The sequence below is a fragment of the Schistocerca serialis genome, chromosome 3 (genome assembly GCF_023864345.2).
Source record: "Schistocerca serialis cubense isolate TAMUIC-IGC-003099 chromosome 3, iqSchSeri2.2, whole genome shotgun sequence".
In the NCBI taxonomy this organism is placed as follows: Eukaryota; Metazoa; Arthropoda; class Insecta; order Orthoptera; family Acrididae; genus Schistocerca; species Schistocerca serialis.
The window spans coordinates 806,425,277-806,441,119 of record NC_064640.1 but is presented as its reverse complement, the minus strand read 5'-3'; the positions used below and the strand labels follow the sequence as shown (position 1 = coordinate 806,441,119).

General features: G+C 43.6%; 1 long non-coding RNA gene across 1 annotated transcript in view; it reads right to left on the bottom strand.

Annotated features, from left to right (window-relative positions):
- LOC126470657 (uncharacterized) overlaps window positions 1-15,843 on the bottom strand; it is a 433,459-nt gene that overhangs the window by 200,205 nt on the left and 217,411 nt on the right. The window contains exon 2 of the long non-coding RNA XR_007586272.1: window positions 2,584-2,692. This is a non-coding gene — a long non-coding RNA (uncharacterized LOC126470657). The remainder of the gene's footprint in view (window positions 1-2,583; window positions 2,693-15,843) is intronic.

Here is a 15,843-nt window from a genome sequence, read left to right as displayed (position 1 = left end):
CTTGTTGTGGCGTTTCCTACTAAGTCGTCGAGATGAGCATGCTGTGGACACTCCCAGCTTCGTAGTTTATGCCGGAGGTGTTTCTGTGCTGTTCTGGGAGTGTTTCTCGTAGCATGATCTAGGCCCACTCATTCAGGTTAACCAGGATGTTTATTTCATCATTCTGTTGCCTTCTTGTGGCGCTTCCTACTAAGTCATCGAGATGAGCATGCTGTGGACACTCCCAGCTTCTTAGTTTATGAAGGAGGTGTTTCTGTGATGTTCTGGGAGTGTTTCTCGTAGCATGATCTAGGCCCACTCATTCAGGTTAACCAGGATGTTTATTTCATTATGCTGTTGCCTTGTTGTGGCGCTTCCTACTAAGTCGTCGAGATGAGCATGCTGTGGACACTCCCAGCTTCGTAGTTTATGCCGGAAGTGTTACTGTGCTGTCCTGGGAGTGTTTCTCGTAGCATGATCTGGGCCCTTTCATTCTGGTTAACCAGGATGTTTATTTCATCATGCTGTTGCCTTGTTGTGGCGCTTCCTACTAAGTCGTCGAGATGAGCATGCTGTGGACACTCCCAGCTTCATAGTTTATGCCGGAGGTGTTTCTGTGCTGTTCTGGGAGTGTTTCTCGTAGCATGATCTAGTCCCACTCATTCAGGTTAACCAGGGTGTTTATTTCATCATGCTGTTGCCTTGTTGTGGCGCTTCCTACTAAGCCATCGAGATGAGCATGATGTGGACACTCCCAGCTTCGTAGTTTATGCCGGAGGTGTTTCTGTGATGTTCTGGGAGTGTTTCTCGTAACATGATCTAGGCCCACTCATTCAGGTTACCGTGAACATGAACCAGGATGTTTATTTCAGCATGCTGTTGTCTTATTGTGGCGCTTCCTACTAAGTCGTCGAGATGAGCATGCTGTGGACACTCCCGTCTTCCACAATGACAACAGCCGTTTTCACAGGGCTGCAGGTGTACACACGTACGTGTCTGATTTTACGAACATTCAGGCTTCCTATCACCCTTCGAGTGCCCACTAAATAACCCATCTTCACAATGCCAATTGCTGGTCTGTATGGAACAGTCGATGAAACGCAGCAGTCTACTAGGGAGGTTCAATAAGTAATGTAACACATTTATTTCTGAAAGCAGGTTGATTTTATTCAGGATTCCAATACACTACCTTATTCCGCACATTTTCGCCTATTTTTCAACAGAATCTCCGTTCAATTCGACGACCTTACGCCGCCTTATTGGGAAAGCCTGTATGCCTGCATGGGACCACTCTACTGGTCGACATCAGATGGAAGTCGGAAGGTGCGAGATACGAGCTGTGTAGTGGATGATGAAGAACAGTCCAACGAAGTTTTGTGATCTCCCCTCGGGTGCGCAGACTTGTGTGAGGCCTTGCGGTGTCATGGAGAAGGTCGTCTGCATTTTTGTGGCGACGAACACTCTCAAGTAGTTTCTTCAGTGTCCTAAGAGTAGCACAATACACTTCAGAGTCGATCGTTGCACAGTTAGGGAGGACATCAAACAGAATGAACCCTTCAGAGTCCCAGGAGACAGTCGCCATGACTTTACCGGCTGTTAGTGCGGCTTTGAACTTTTATTTCGGAGGAGAGTTGGTGTGGCGCCACTCCGTGGATTGCCGTTTTGTTTCCGGTTCGAAGTGATGAACCCATGTTTCATAGCTTGTGACGATGTTCGACAAAAAAGCTATTACAATCAGCCTCGTAAGGCGCAAGCAATTCCGCACAGATGGTCCTTCGTTGCTCTTTATGGTCTTCCGTTAAGCGGCGACGAACCCAGCAGACACATACCCTTGAGTTCCCCAACTAGTGGACGATTGTGTCAGCACTACCAACAAAAACGTCCAGTTGTGGAACGACGTGTTTGATTGTGATCCGTCGATCACCTCGAATGAGAGTGTCCAGACGTTTCAACACTGCAGGTGTCGCAGCTGTGTGCGGCAGACCGGCATGCGGGAGATCGTACAGGTTTGAGCGATCTTGCTACGATGATGCCAGATGCCTCGCGGAATGACTCATGGTGTTTTTATACTTTACAGGTCTCCGTAGACACTCTGCAAGCGCCTATGAATATCTGCGATGGTCTGGTTTTCCGCCAAAAGGAACTCAATGACAGATTTCTCTGTTTGTAACGTACCTCCGTCATAGATGCCATTTTGGAGACTATGTCTAGCGCCGCCACCTATCGGAAGTTCATGAAACTGTAGAGGCTGAAGCAGGAATATTTCACGACGTCTCACAATAAATTCAGCTTTTTTCAACGGAAACATGTGTTGCATTGTTTTTTGAACGCCCCTCATAGATCCGCCCACTTTGGTAACTTTTCTTGATTTAATCATCAATGAGTGCCATAAACTGGATATGTCATATCTGAAGAAACTTGTGGAGTCTCCTTCTAGCAATTAGATGGGGTAGAGGGTGTTTCACAAGGTATTCGCGAGATGCTTCCTGGGGGTGACTAATTTTGTCCGGTTTGCCTATCATCTTAGTTAATGAGTAAAATACTTCTGTTCACCTGGAGGGGACATATTTACATCATGGATAAAAAAAGATATGTTTGACTCACCATGGTGAATGTAGCGTCAGATTTGGCGGCGTGCGGCGTCCAGGGCAAGCCTTGTTCGCGGAGGCGTCCCGGAGTTCAGCGCTGTCCTCGGTAGTTGCAGACCAATGGCCTGCACACAAAACGTACATTATATTAGTTGCTCCCTCGCTGCAAAGCTAGGGTATGCTAATAATTTACTATGAGCTCTACATTTATCCTACTACAATGCAGGGCACCTTTGGTGCAACGTTGACATTAATTCGTAACTATAATTTTGGCTCCCTGCCTGTCGTAATCGCATATGTTGCGTGTTAGAAATGACTATCTAAGCCCATCTGTTTCTGTCTGAATTTCTTAGAATTTATCAGCACGCTGTCTGTACGTTATGTATGCGGGCAGGGTGACAAGAACTCCGCCAAGTAACAATTAAGTGCAACTTTAGTTGAATCCATGCATGTTCAGCAATATCGTAAGGCAAGTGTCAACTTGATCTAGTTCTGTTTACATGGATATTAAAGTAATAGTAATAGTAGTAGTAGCAGTAATAGTAGTAGTACGTCATAAAATGTTGTCCCTTGGACGATTTTTGCTCATGACAATTCATGCATGGTTGGTGAAAGTTAATAGCGAGTTAATTCTCTCATTTTAAGTAGTTTGGAAATGAGAAGATAAATCTAACATCGCTCTACTTATCTTGAAGATGATGCACGTAAAAACGTTTAAAACTTCAAAATCAGATGATAATATCGAGAAAGTGCGTCATATGGTTTTGCACGATGAACAGTTGAAGTCAGCAATACAACTGACGCTTCAGAATATCCGAAGAAAGAGTACCGAACATTTTACTTAAAGAACTAACCATAAGAAAGCTTTGTACAAGATGAATGTCGCATTTGTTAATGGCTAACCAAAAATCAAATCGAGAACCAATGTTTGGGCTGTTTTGAAAATAATCAAACAAAAATGTATGCTGATTTGATACTGTAAATAAGTCACTTAACCAGAACAGAACGGCAATGAAGGCAAAAGGAACAAGAAAGAAATACGAAATCGGTAAATCGATTTCATCTGCCAGAAAACATGGCCAGTGTTTTCTACAATCCAAAACCAATTATTCTTTCGGATAAATCACAAACGAAGAACCCGTAATTAGGGATTACTGAGTAGATGTATATCATGGATCAGTTATATGTAAAAATAGATTATATGAGGTTTGAATTGCGCTCCAGCAACAGTTTCTAGTACTATCCACTGTGATACGATCATGAGACAAAACAGCATAATTTGGAGGAAACAGATTTGTAATCATGTTCAACCAGTGTGCTTCAGATGTACCATGGGCTTTCAAATCACTTCAAGTGAATTCTGAAGCGGTTCCACCAAAAATGAACATCTCAGAATATCTCCTCTTCATCATCCGCCTATAATGATAGACACCATGACGGAGAGTTTAACCAAACAGCTGATAACACTTTTACCATCTGTTGTCCTACCAGTTTAGAGAAACTGTTGTCCTACCAGTTTAGAGAATACTTCCATCGCTTGTCCCCAAGGTAACATACATACAGTTGCGACTTGATATTTCCTTTTTCACACCATAAAAAAGTTATGAATACTCAGTCGTAAGTTTCGAATTTTTATGGGGTGTTGAATTGGCATATGGTAACAATACGAAAAGTGGCTTACATCCGTGAGGGCTTACAACGACGCAACGTTTCATTTATCATAGATCATTTTTGAGGCTGAATGTCCATATATATATATATATACAAGTAGACCTTCCTTTCCGTGATACGCAAACAAAATTTCAAACACTGATTATTTTAAATTGCTTCTCGTACCGAATTTGCACCGCGGAACGAGTTCTCATGTTTATATCAGTAGCAATGGGATCACATGTAAAACGCTAATGTAGTTATATAAGGAAGACTACATTCATTTTCCCCAGAGTCATTAAGAAAAATTAAAAGAAACATTATCAAGATAAGTAGACAAGTTCTTAGCAATGTTTTAAGTTTCTTATATCCTGCTGAAAAGACTGAGTCGTAGACGCAAATTTCTTCTCATAAAAGCGAGTGAATCATAGCCTTCATTAAAACCTAAATCGAGGTAAGTGTAAGTCGATGAAGTGAGATAAGAAAGGCATTTTGATCGGGACAACCACAAACGGAGGACAGGCGAATTAAGATCCTTGCCTCTAAGTGTTACCTTGGTCTTCTCAGAGACTAGTAGCTAACGTCCTTCCTTTATACTCATAACTGCAACCACTTGACGGCTTCCAGCGCTAATGTTGGCACCTCACATTTATCAGCAGCACATGCAAAATCACCATTCGAAACAGCCAACGTTTCAGATTTACTCACCAGCGGTATTTCAGTCTACTTTTTTCTGTTAATATATTCTGTTAACTAAACGTTACATAGCGAGAATAATCCCTTACATAACTCGCAGTTCAAAATCTGTTATTGCAATAAGCTCTTAGTTGATTCTTACTAATAACCATTAGCAGTCATCGACTCAGTATTTTCAACGTTTATCCTTTGTAAAGTGAACAGAAAGCACCGCTTCATTGTAGCTGTACATGATGCTAAAATATGCGGAAAAGTTTGGTACCGTAGTCTTCATTCGTTAAGTTTCCGTATGTTCCTCGTAAAAGAAATAATGTTTGTACAGCCCCTTTGTTTCCAAATGCGTGAGAATGATGCAAGGCTAACAGGAGACTGCGAATGTTTCTATCACGAAGAGACTCATTTTACATATTGTCTTCATTTAAAATCAAACTACAAATTGTTTCCCTTTATGTGCGCGACATGTATAAGCAACACAAAAATTTTGTCGTCTTAACAACGTTTGTAAAAACCAAGATGAGATTCAAAATGTAAAAATTGAGAGCATTTCCCATCTGTAAAAGGCTCTTAAATCATATCGCAATGATGCCAGGGCCTTACCTTGCTTGCAGGTAATTCATAAATTACGTGCGCGGAAGTCAAATTAGTTATTTAAATAAAAAACATTATAAAGTAGCACATTTTTAAAACGGACCAAAAAGTCTTAAATAATTTCTGCTAGATCATAAAATGCGTAGCATTTGCAGATGACTTGACAATACTCAGAAATAACAGAGAAGAAGCGCAAGAAGCCCTGGAATATTTACATGAAGTCTCTGCTAAAACTGGGTTACAGATATCGTACGAGAAAACACAATATATGGAAAGAAAGAACAACAATACACAAGTCATGTACACAAAATACGGATTGGTTAACAGAGTGGAAAAATTCAAGTATCTTGGAGAATACATACAAATAGGAGGATCATACAAGGCGTCCAATACAGAACGAACAGAAACACTACAGGAAGTGTACAAACTTACATGGACGCACTACAATAAAAAAGACATCTCAAAACAGGCGAAACTCAGGCACTACAACACAGTTATACTACCAGAGGCCCTCTATGCACCAGAAACGACCACAATCGGAGCATCAGTCATCACAGAGACAGAAAAGATAGAACATAAAATCCCTCAAAAAATTTTTGGAGCACTACATAGAGATGGTGTACGAACATACAGACAGACTAACAGACATAATCAGAAAATGTCGGTTAATATTCTTTGGGCACATACACAGAATGAACAACACCAGATTCACAAAGAGGATTTTTGATGTAGTCAACAGCTCAATCAAAAAAACCAACTGGTTTCATGAAATAGAAAAAGACCTAAAACAAGCAGGAGTCAATAAAGAAATGATAGATGAACGAGACAAATTCAGAAACAAAATTATGAATACGAAGTTTTAAGTAAAAGAAAGGAACAGACCGGGGAAAATATGGAGGGAACAAAGGAAACACGAACACAGCGAAAGAATGAAAAGGTTTTGGGAAGAGAAAAAGAAGAAGAAAAAATAAAAGGGAGAAAATTGGATAATCATGTTATATTCAAGTTCATTTACTGTCTTAAGGGCAAAAATGTATAATAGTAATTTCTCCTAGGTCCATACAGATTCCTAACCTCATACAAATAGTCATGAAATACTTGCTTGTGATTTCTTTAATAGCTATGGCAACACTTGTAAAATTTAAATCGAGAAACGTGGGGTGCATGCAATAGATAATTGATGCATGGATAGTTCACATAAATCACTAACAATTTTATTGCACTGCAAATGATACGAACTGATGTATAATTTTTCTCAGCGACAGCTACTCCCTACATTTCTTGCCCACGTTTTTCGCTTTAAATTTTTCAAGTGTTGTCATAATTATTAAAAATTCACAGGCACAAACTTTGAGGACTTTCTGTATGGGACTAGGAATCTGTATGGGGCTAGGAGAAATTATTTTATACTTTTTGATCCGTTTTAAAAACATGTTCTAGTAAGAAGATTTCTTTATTCAAACGATTATTTTCTACTCTTTAGTCTTGTATGTGTGTGAAATTTTTCACTTGAGATCAGACATTTTGACGAGATTAAACAGAGACATGTGTAAATTTCAGGTATGTTTCAGTTTCTCTTCACCCGAGTCAACCAATGTATTGCTTCCTCCTACGTTTGTCTCACGAAAAGACCGTGAAGGCAAGAATTAGATATCCAGTTCTGAGCTGTGTTGAAAGTTTCAAGTCTCTAGCTCATAGGCAAGTTATTCTGAAATCAAATCCAAAATTTGCAGCGAACAGACAAATAGACAAGAAAGCGACTTAATAAAAACGTGTTAAAAATCTGCTCCTCACTACTAAGTAACTCTGTAAATACAGTGCTTTAGCCATAGACCATCCGACCTAAGCACTCTATCGTTGTCTCTGAAAAACGATTAACTTTTGCTAAACGGTGCGCCTTTGAAATGAAATGCAATAGATATGACATCTACAACTCGTTGTTCATGAGATGTATGATGTGATGTGCTATGCTGAAGTAAGTATATAAAGAGACTGATAGGTTGTTTGTATACGTTTCTCTCTAGTCTTTCATGGGCAAACGAAGATACTTATGCGAATTTTTGAAAATGGATGATCATCGTATTTCCGGCCGATGTGAGAGAGAGGCATTATTTGTGAAACTACAAAGCTTGTGCCTCTGTGGAGATAACGTATAATGAATGGTCTAACAGTACCACTGTTTCTGACCGTAGCAGAAACTGCGAAACACGACGCACCATTGATGTTAGAGGTGAATATTGACTACCCTAATAAGTGAAGATGAAGCGAAATGTTACGCTGGAACAGTTCACCATACAAATGAACTATGGGCTAACTGCACCTGTTTTCATCACGACCGTTACTCCCGCCTGCCGCGTACAAGGCTGCAAAGCAAACGGGTGTTATCTTGCAGTTTTGCATGGATGAATGCATTTGTTCGACATTATCAGAATCGGTGATAGATAACCTTCTCAGATAGTCACGTTTTCAGCTGCGTAAGATGGATGGGATTCGACGTATCAGGCAAGAAACATCGGAACATCCATTTCTGGAAGAATACTAACCGGTGGGGTAGATTTATAGTCTAGGGGATGTTTGCATGGCGTTAAGTGTAACTACTAATCTTTGTGGAAGGCTCTCTTCACTGATTTGGTAACGAACGCACCTTCAGAGACCTATCCAACCGCACACGATGATGGCCTTCCTTGGTTACATCAGAAAGGCAGTTCCACTTGACACGCTGCTGTAACTGTCTTCCAAGTGTTGGAAGAACACGATCATGATTTCGATGTATTTCACTGTCTCCTGAACTGACCTAACTGCAGCATCAACTCGACTGTCTTTTCACAGTATGTATCTTCCACCACGAATCGTTGAATACGCGTGTGTACATGGCACTGCAGGCAGTTTTCCTAGATGGCTTCCACACTAGTTAACAGTCACAAATGTGTGACTTGATAGGGTATTTTTGCTCATTTATACGCTCCTGTCCCCTTATCTATTTCAGTCACATCAAATCAACAGAAAAATAGCATGTTCATGTTACGGTAATGATGGATTGACATCCTGCTTTTGCTGATGTGTACTTCAAGCGTAAGCCCTCGAAACCACACACATTACTACCTCCTGCGATAATGATCTGATTCCTCATCTCGTACGGCGTATTTTGTAGTATGGATGTCCTACTATTACAATCTTTTAAGCTACGTCCCTTGGTGGTGCCTAGCTATTAGCGACAAATTTATCTTAATAATGCTCTCCGATAATGTTATCCATTCAGTTCCACGGTGTCAACAAGAATTTGTGGACCTCTTTATACAGCAGGATTTTCATAATATTGCTGTTTCTATTCTCGTTGTTCAGCCTTGACTGTCAACAGATAATGCGCGACAGTTTTGCGAGGGCGTGACTGCAATCATACATAAAATATACGGCATTTCCATAGGCGAGCTTCCACCGCTGACTTGTCCTCAAGGTCTACCACCCGTCACCACACTTTATAGCTCGTCGCTGTAAGTGCAAATAATTGAACTGAGACACCACAGCTCTGTCCTTTCACTGTCAATGTTGGTGGTGCAATAAGAAGAAAAGTGAAGTGGTAATTTGTATCACTGTTCGTATGTCGCTTACCTACACAAGTGCAAGTATCGAGTTAGGGGGCTCAGGAGAAACTGATCAGATTCATGTCCAACGCAGACGACTCAGATTTTTTTCATAGTTCCCTAAATCCCTTCGACCGCATACCAGAATCGCTTCTTCGACAAGGCCACAATCTTCGTGAAAATAACCGTGTACTCCACCTGTAATGACTTCGATGTCAATAAAGTTTTGTTATTTTCTCCTCTTGCCCTTGCTTATACAGTCATGAGCTACAGAATAAGATACACCTAATTAGTTGCGAGTAATAGCCATTTCTGCTCTTTTGCAGAGAACAACTACATTACTGGCCATTAAAATTGATACACCACGAAGATGACGTGCTACAGACGCGAAATTTAACCGACAGGAAGAAGATGGAACGCCGTGCTGGATCCCAACGGCCTCGTATCACTCACTAGCAGTCGAGATGATAGGCATCTTATCCGCATGGCTGTAACGGATCGTGCAGCCACGTCTCGATCCCTGAGTCAACAGATGGGGACGTTTGCAAGACAACAACCATCTGCATGAACAGTTCGACAACGTTTGCAGCACCATGGACTATCAGCTCGGAAACCATGGCTGCGGTTACCCTTGACTCTGCATTACAGACAGGAGCGCCTGCGATGGTATATTCAACGACGAACCTGGGTGCACGAATGGCAATACGTCATTTTTTCGGATGAATCCAGGTTCTGTATGCAGCATCATGATGGTCGCATCCGTGTTTGGCGACGTCGTGGTGAACGCACATTGGAAGCGTGTATTCGTCATCGCCATACTGGCGTATCACCCGGCGTGATGGTATGGGGTGTCTATGGTTACACGTCTCGGTCATCTCTTGTTCGCATTGACGGCACTTTGAACAGTGGACTTTACATTTCAGATGTGTTACGACCCGTGGCTCTACCCTTCATTCGATCTCTGCGAAACCCTACATTTCAGCAGGATAATGCACGACCGCATCTTGCAGGTCCTGTACGGGCCTTTCTGGATACAGAAAATGTTCGACTGCTGTCCTAGCCAGCACATTCTCCAGATCTCTCACCAATTGAAAACATCTGGTCAATGGCGGCCGAGCAACTGGCTCGTCACAATACGCCAGTCCTTACTCTTGATGAACTGTAGTATCATGCTGAAGCTGCATGGGCAGCTGTACCTTTGTTTGAATCAATGCCCAGGCGTATCAAGGCCGTTATTACGGCCAGATGTGGTTGTTCTGGGTACTGATTTCTCAGGATCTATGCACCCAAATTGCGGAAAATGAAATCACATGTCAGTTCTAGTATAATACACTCCTGGAAATTGAAATAAGAACACCGTGAATTCATTGTCCCAGGAAGGGGAAACTTTATTGACACATTCCTGGGGTCAGATACATCACATGATCACACTGACAGAACCACAGGCACATAGACACAGGCAACAGAGCATGCACAACGTCGGCACTAGTACAGTGTATATCCACCTTTCGCAGCAATGCAGGCTGCTATTCTCCCATGGAGACGATCGTAGAGATGCTGGATGTAGTCCTGTGGAACGGCTTGCCATGCCATTTCCACCTGGCGCCTCAGTTGGACCAGCGTTCGTGCTGGACGTGCAGACCGCGTGAGACGACGCTTCATCCAGTCCCAAACATGCTCAATGGGCGACAGATCCGGAGATCTTGCTGGCCAGGGTAGTTGACTTACACCTTCTAGAGCACGTTGGGTGGCACGGGATACATGCGGACGTGCATTGTCCTGTTGGAACAGCAAGTTCCCTTGCCGGTCTAGGAATGGTAGAACGATGGGTTCGATGACGGTTTGGATGTACCATGCACTATTCAGTGTCCCCTCGACGATCACCAGTGGTGTACGGCCAGTGTAGGAGATCGCTCCCCACACCATGATGCCGGGTGTTGGCCCTGTGTGCCTCGGTCGTATGCAGTCCTGATTGTGGCGCTCACCTGCACGGCGCCAAACACGCATACGACCATCATTGGCACCAAGGCAGAAGCGACTCTCATCGCTGAAGACGACACGTCTCCATTCGTCCGTCCATTCACGCCTGTCGCGACACCACTGGAGGCGGGCTGCACGATGTTGGGGCGTGAGCGGAAGACGGCCTAACGGTGTGCGGGACCGTAGCCCAGCTTCATGGAGACGGTTGCGAATGGTCCTCGCCGATACCTCAGGAGCAACAGTGTCCCTAATTTGCTGGGAAGTGGCGGTGCGGTCCCCTACGGCACAGCGTAGGATCCTACGGTCTTGGCGTGCATCCGTGCGTCGCTGCGGTCCGGTCCCAGGTCGACGGGCACGTTCACCTTCCGCCGACCACTGGCGACAACATCGATGTACTGTGGAGACCTCACGCCCCACGTGTTGAGCAATTCGGCGGTACGTCCACCCGGCCTCCCGCATGCCCACTATACTCCCTCGCTCAAAGTCCGTCAACTGCACATACGGTTCACGTCCACGCTGTCGCGGCATGCTACCAGTGTTAAAGACTGCGATGGAGCTCCGTATGCCACGGCAAACTGGCTGACACTGACGGCGGCGGTGCACAAATGCTGCGCAGCTAGCGCCATTCGACGGCCAACACCGCGGTTCCTGGTGTGTCCGCTGTGCCGTGCGTGTGATCATTGCTTGTACAGCCCTCTCGCAGTGTCCGGAGCAAGTATGGTGGGTCTGACACACCGGTGTCTATGTGTTCTTTTTTCCATTTCCAGGAGTGTATATTTGTCCAATGAATATCCGTTTATGAACTGCATTTGTTCTTGGTGTAGCAATTTTAATGGCCAGTAGTGTACTTCCCAATTATCCTACTGGCAACAAATGATTGAAAAAGTAACTACCATAAAATAGGAGCAACCCACCCGGAGCAATCTACAGTGGAATAACCACATAATAAAAATTTACAAAAAGCGGATTCCAGGCTGAGATTCGTTGGGAGGATCTTAAGTAAATGTAACGCATCACAGAAAGAAGTGGCTTGCAGTCACGGTGATTCTTTTTTTTTATTATTATTAATCAGTCTTGGACTCTTCCCGAGCAGCGTAATAGAAGATACAGAAAAGATCCAACTAAGAGCGCCACGTTCCGTCACGGGATCCTTTATTCAGTGCGATAGCGTCGCGGAAATGCTCAACAAACTTCAGTATCAGACGCTACAAGGAAGACGTTGTGCATCACGGAACCATTTGCTACTTTCCAAGAAGAGTTGGGTAACCTATTACTTCCTTCTAAATCCGTCACGCGAAATGATCAATACGAGAAAATCGGAGAAATTAGAGCTTACTCGGAACTATACCGAAAATCATTCTTTCGACACGTTATTAACTGAAGAGGGAGGGGGAAAAGATAGTGATACAAGAACTACTCTCCAACACACACCGTAACATGGCTTGCGGAGTATGGATGTAGATGTAGATGACGATAGCTAACCGACGTTTCGTTGACTCCATGAGGCGTCGAAAGCGTTGGCGAGATATTCCAATCCATGACTGCACAAACGCCGTCTACAACTCACGGAAAATTATCACAGCTGGTTCAAGCTGTGTACGTTTTGTTCAGTGGCTTCCCAGATGTCTCAGCAGGATTGAGGTCAGAATCTCTGGAGGGGGGCACAAGCATCATTACGCACGTGAAGTGCTCCTCAAACCATTCTGATAGAATTCGGCAGCCGAAGAAGTGATGAAATGTCGTGCTGAAGTTACAGGTGACCTGAGAAGGTCCTGCAGTCGAATAGCCAGATGCACATCTTTGGACAATAGATTCCCGTATCGTTCCCCAAAAGACGCTATCGTCTACCTAAATACACCACATAGCTGAGGGTGCCTTATACCACTGCTAGTCATTTCCTTTCCCGTTCTATTCGCAAATGAAGCAAGGGAAGAACGACTGTCTATACCCCTCCATAACAGCCCTGATTTCTCTTATCTTATTTTTGTGGTCCTTACGCTAACTGTACGTTGTCGACAGTGGAATCCTGCAGCCAGCTGCAGATGACGGTTCTCTAAATTTTCTCAATAATGTTTAGAGGAAAAAACACAGTCTTGCTTCCTGGGATTCCCACTTCCGTTGAAACATTTCTGAAGCGCTCAGGTGCTAGTCGAAAGTACCAGCCACAAAGTTAGCAGCACGCCTCTGAACTGCGTCAACGTATTCCTTTAATCCGACATGGTGGGAATCTCAGACACATGAAAAACAGTTTCACTAGAGTTCTATTCGCGATTTACTTTATATACTGATTAGCACAATTAAAAGGACACTTTTTAGAAACCCCGTCATCTCCTCACATCGCAACGCAGAGATTCAGAATTTGGCTCTAACGCACCTGTTATCTTTTTCTGTAATGGTGCAAAATCGTGATACCCTGCGACGTCACCCACGAGCTCTACAACATTTCAAACAGCAAGATATCGACACACGCAAAAAAAAGCCAGAACTCTGAACTTCATGAGAGATGTAGGTGATTAACGACGATACATTAGCACCACATTCCACCTCAGTTCTGCCCAACGCCACTGTGAACGTGTCACACCATGCGAAGGTTGTCACATTTCCCCTTACATCTCACTCCTTCTCTTGACGCCTCTGAGATGAAAGTCGAACAGCGACGCTCAGCAATAAAATCACGCGGTTTTCTCATGGGTAGCCGAGAAAAACATTTCGGACAGACTGACGCTCAGAATCGATGCGAAAAGGCGTAAGGAGTTGTCGTAAGGGGTGTGAATGAAACCACCCCTTCCCTCGGCACGTTCATTTTCACACATTTCACAGTCGAAGATGCCAGTTCTCAGTGCGATATGCAACAGGATGAGGTTCTTGACAACTTTTGATACTCATAACAATCCCCGGACGATACAGCCCCTCTCTAAGGACTTCACGGAGCTGCAGCCCCATTGAACTTCATCTGAACCCTTTGGAGTGTAGCGTAACCGCAATTTTTTCTCTGGTATGCGGCGTGGAACCCATAGGGACCGCTCAAAACCATTCGACCAAATATGGACATGATCCGAACCAGAGAAGGGTGTCTATACTTTTGCATCCATGCTTTTTCCCGCCCTCCCGTGGCATGTGCAGAGGTGCGTACGATTTTGACACGCACTTGAATAAAACAGTAATGGTCTCTCTAAGAACCCACATATTGGCACCACCATCAGCGCCACCCAAGTACTTTTATTGGGCACTTTAAATATGTCTCTGTACAGATACACCCATCCACAAATTACCAGGCGCCATCGCTATAAACAAACGTTTCGGCATATGTCGGATTTCGCACGCAGCGAGCTGGCACTCATGTAGAAAGCAACTCGCCGGCACCTCGGAATTACTGGATGGGTGTCTCTGAATAGGAACATTTTTAATGCGTCCAATAAATACGCGCCTGTGACACCGAGGATGCTGCTGAACTAAGAGGTTTTAGAGGAGCCATTTGCCGTTTTATTCGTGTGCGTGTCAAAGTCGCACACCCCCTTGTGCAAACGCCACAGGAGGGCGCCAAAAAGGAAGGATGAAAAAGTATTAACGTCTTTCTTTGCTCTGAATCATGTTCAAATTTTGTCTAATGGATTTGAACGGTTATTACGGGTTTCACTATGTATACCGGAGCAAAACTTGCCGTCATTCTACATTACAAAAGATTGAGATCACGTTCAATGGGGTTGCAGTTCCGTGATGTCCTTAGGAAGGGCTGAATTGGCCAGGGGGTGTCAGCAGTGTCTAAAGTTTTCAAGAACGTCATCCTTTTGCATATCACACTGCGAACTGTCACTTCTGACCGCGAGGTGAGTTAAAATGAACGTACCGATGGTAGGGGTGGTTACATTCATAACCTTTATGACAACTATTTTGAATAGCGGTGTGTCCTAAATGTTTTTCTTGGCTACCCATAAGAAAACCATGTGATTATTTGAATGCTCAGCGTCGCTGTTCGATTTCCATCTCGGAGGAGTGAGGATTGTGTGTGTGTGTGTGTGTGTGTGTGTGTGTGTGTGTGTGTGTTGTGTGTGTGTGAGTGTATGTCGACAAGCTGCTGCTTGAAACGTTGCCGAGCTCGTGGGTGGGTGACGTCGCAGGGCACCTCGCTTTGCACCGTTACAGAGGAAGGCTGTCAGCACCTTCGAGTCAGATTTCTATATTGAGAGAAAATGACGGTATTTCAAAGAAGTTACTCATTAATTTTGTTGCGCAGTGTAAATGAGCTACACTTTACTAGAAGTATCCCAATAAACCAAAGCCGACCATTTGCCGGCCCTACTACCGATCTCACGTCCTCTTTCCATTACAGATCCCTATGCAGCGTTATGCATGGATATTTAATCAATGTGACTGTGTCAAGCAATAAATCATTAATATTTTACTGGAACATTACTGGATTGTTTTTCCTACTCGTCTATATTGATCTACATTTTCAAGGGTTGTTTTTCCTACTCGTCTATGTTAACCTATGTTTTTCTACATTCAGAGCAAGCTGCCACTCATTATATCAAATATAAAGTCTGTCTAACAAGGGGAGGCCACAAGGTTGGAATCACGGATTTACTTCAAACTTTATGCAAATTAGTAGGCCATTAAAATAACATAGTGTGAAAGTAGTAAGGTGCAATACTCTGGAAATTCCGAGAGAATCGCAAAAGAAGTTATACGCGTATATTATGTAACTGATGTATCTTTGCGAAGTCGTTGTGGTTAAGTGGTTAGCGGTCACGCGTTGCAAGTGGGCCGTAGGCGAGGCGACG